Genomic DNA, 3,521 nt, shown 5'->3' on the forward strand with positions numbered 1-3,521 from the left:
CTGCAGTCTCTCCGGCGAGGTCTGAACCCGGGTGATTCACGTCGATCCGATAAGCTTGCCGGTTGGTTGTCATGTCCTCTGGCCGCTGCCAGCAGTAGTGGTCAGAGTTGCCATCACCAACCTGAAGATAATTAGATTAAGATTGCTCAGCAGCTTAATTAAAATAACATGTTAAGAAAATTCAGCCATTGAGAATTAAATATTTAGAGTCCGGTTTCGTCTCTTTGCGATCTAAGCTGTTTGAATCTTTTTTTTTAAACAAGATACAATTAAGGTTCCTTTCAGTCATTAGGTTATGCTAATAAAAAATTGGAGTTCATGTATCGAGATAAATTACTCCCTATTATATTTTTTTTAACAGGATTCGGTAAGCATTTTTGTCAAATGAATTAATGGAACAGTAACTGCTCTTCCACAGCTCTTATTATAATTACGGTTACTCCTACCTTCTTTAATCTTTTGGGTTTGGAAAACATAGAACAAGTCAAGCAAATGAGCAGTAAAGGTTACTGACAAAAGTTGAAACATTTAATGCAAAGAGCATGAACAAACACCTGTCCAGCCAATCAAAAATAAATAAAAACTGTTCATAACGTAACTTCATTACTTATCAACAGTAACAATTGGAACGAAGTTAATTACAAAAAAAGTCCCTGTACTATAAAAGATTTCCTGAGCAGGACCTCATGCTTTATTTAGATTCATCAAATCTGCTCTATTGGGCTCTACAAATAACTTCCCTAAGGGTGTTTTCTGCAAATCCCTGCTGTATTAGATGAAATTAGACCTTTCTCAACGTACCTACTTCTGTAATCATAATTTCATGACCAACTCCAACTGTCTCTCTCTCCCCTTTTTACTCAGAGCATCTCCAACAGCTTCCCCATCTTCTTCAAATACTCAATTTTGGGGAATATAGAGCTTTTTTTTGGTCCAACAGATTCCCCATCTCATTCCCCAAAAATTTTGGGGAATATAGAGCTTTTTTTTGGTCCAACAGATTCCCCATCTCATTCCCCAAAATAGGGAAGAAGGAGAAAAAATTCCAACAGATTCCCCATCTCATTCCCCAAAATAGGGAAGAAGGAGAAAAAATAGGGAGCCTTCCCCAAATTTGCAGCATTCTCCAAATTTTTGGGAAGAGCTTTATTATTGTAATAAATGCGATTTTTCAAAATGGGAAAGTTGTTGGAGTTGGAGCAAAAATAATTTAGAGAATATGACTTTTGTTTCTCTATTTTGGAGAAAATTTTGGGGAAGCTGTTGGAGATGCTCTCAAGAAACTGTGCAACAAACAATAACTGGTTGTAATAAAAAAAGTAGCTACTAGCTAGGCTCTCTAGCTAGTATCCGAGAGGAATGGAGAAAATCTCAATGCTCGTTAGATTTTTCCCCCCTTATACGTCTCTTAATGTGAGGTGATAATGGATGGGTGATTCGCTCAACTCTGCTCAAGTGACATTATTACACGAGGCCTCTAATAAAGCATGAGAACTTTTCCGCAAAATTCTTAGTTATCAGAGGGGTTTTACGCAAATCAACCAGGGGAAAAAACGAGTACGGTAAATTCTGGGACCCTTAGATGGCAATCCAAGCGTCCGTGTAGTCATTAGTCAGTCGTGTAGAAATAGTTCTTAAATTGCAAGTTAGTTAGAATTATCAAAATTTCAAGGGGGCAATAAGTGAGGGACTAAGAAGTAATTACCTGTCCATAGAGGACATTGGGCTCGGGATGAGCTTTAATGAGATAGTCAGTTCCCCACCTGACGGCGTTAAGAGCATGGCTCAGTTCTCCGCTGGCGGCCATTTGCTTGCCATATTCAGCAATGCTCCAGGACATCATAGTGACGGTGAAGGCCATGGGCAGCCCAAACTTCACATTGTCCCCTGCATCGTAGTATCCTCCTACTAAATCCACCTGCATTCAACCGAGTTCATATATACAATATAATCATTCACAAATCTCTAACGCCTTCAATTAGACGTCGAAAGTATATAATAAAGATAAGCTACAATTAATTTACTACAGAAAATAATCGTCAACAGAACTGAACGGAAGAATATAACTCATACCGTTATTATTGTGATGATTAACATTCATTTCTATTTTTTGCTATTATATATCATTTTCAGGAAACCGCCGTATCTGCGAGATTAGATTTTACTCCCCGAGATCTTTTAGTTGTTTCAAATAACTCAATAACGACTGAAATACACACATCTTATGTACCCTCAAACTGAAAAGACTTCTGGGTCACTTCAAATAAGAAATAATTTTAAGAAGTAAATCCCAAAGAAAAAAAAAACCCTGCTCTACTTTTTAAAAAGCCCGAAAAGCAGGGGGTAAACTGCAGAGAGCCCGCATTTGAGGATGAAATTAGAAAACCATGTACATTATACATACATATAATCATGGTTAGAGGAAGGGAGGCAGGTGAGCATACCCCACTAGCCTTTCCATCTTGAAGGCCAGAATTAGCTCTCCAAGTGACCCTCTGGTTCTTAGGGAGGTAACCAGATCTCTGAGCCTCAAAGAAGAGAATGCTCTTACTCAAAGCTCTCCCATAGTCATGCCCACCACCATTAACAAATGGAGAAAGAGCTACTAGCATTACCACACCAAGATGAACCACACCCCAAGCCATTAATGTGGGTGATTAATTAACAAAACTTGATCGCAATGCGGTTAATTAAGTGATTATCACTGAGAAAACAAAAGGAAAAAGATAAGAGAGGAAGACAAGAGAGGAGTGTGAGAGAGTTGAGGAGAGTTAAGAGGAGTATTTATGGAGGGAAGTGAGGAGAGTGGGAACTGAGAAGCCACATTCACACCAGAGTGGCAATGATTATTAAATGCAGACATATATTATTTATATAGAAATTATTTTGTGCTTCTATTTAGCCATTTCCCCCTTAAATTTTGTTTTATTTACTTCATTTTGTTCAACCCAGTCTCTGGCTTGTGTAGTACTTGTGAGAGGAGCCGGAAATGGTTATGAGAAAGAGAGAGAGAGAGAGAGAGAGAGAGAGAGAAAAGAACATGTCATGTGCTGTCTGCGGTCGTCGGTGGATATTTCTATTTTCTTATTTTGCACCAAGTATTTGGCATGTTTGCAGTTAAACCCCTAATTTCAGTAATACTTAGAGCAACTTTTTTAGGTAGATTTGAAAGAAATCCAGTAAGGGATAAAATGATAGACATTAACTATTGGCTAATGAGAGAGAACAATAAGTATGATGACATCATCATTTTTAATCATCCAATATTATAGATCAATTAGAGTATAAAATTATTACCCTTAATCATCATTATAATTTTAAAAAATCGTGTAATGAAAGGAATTTTAATATGAAATTAGAGATCGATGTAAAAAGGTCAATGAGTGCATAGTTAGAAAAGCTTTTAAAAAATACAATTGTAAAAATTTCGTGTTTCAGCCTATAAAAGAGGATATTCAATGTGTATGGACATGTTATTACAGAAAATTATCTCTCTTAATTTTCTTAAAAACTTCAAAGTT

General features: G+C 37.0%; 1 pseudogene; it reads right to left on the reverse strand.

Annotated features, from left to right (window-relative positions):
- The window catches only part of LOC109840752, a 6,626-nt pseudogene extending 3,851 nt beyond the window's left edge, over positions 1 to 2,775 (reverse strand).

The sequence above is a fragment of the Asparagus officinalis genome, chromosome 5, assembly GCF_001876935.1.
Source record: "Asparagus officinalis chromosome 5, Aspof.V1, whole genome shotgun sequence".
In the NCBI taxonomy this organism is placed as follows: domain Eukaryota; kingdom Viridiplantae; phylum Streptophyta; class Magnoliopsida; order Asparagales; family Asparagaceae; genus Asparagus; species Asparagus officinalis.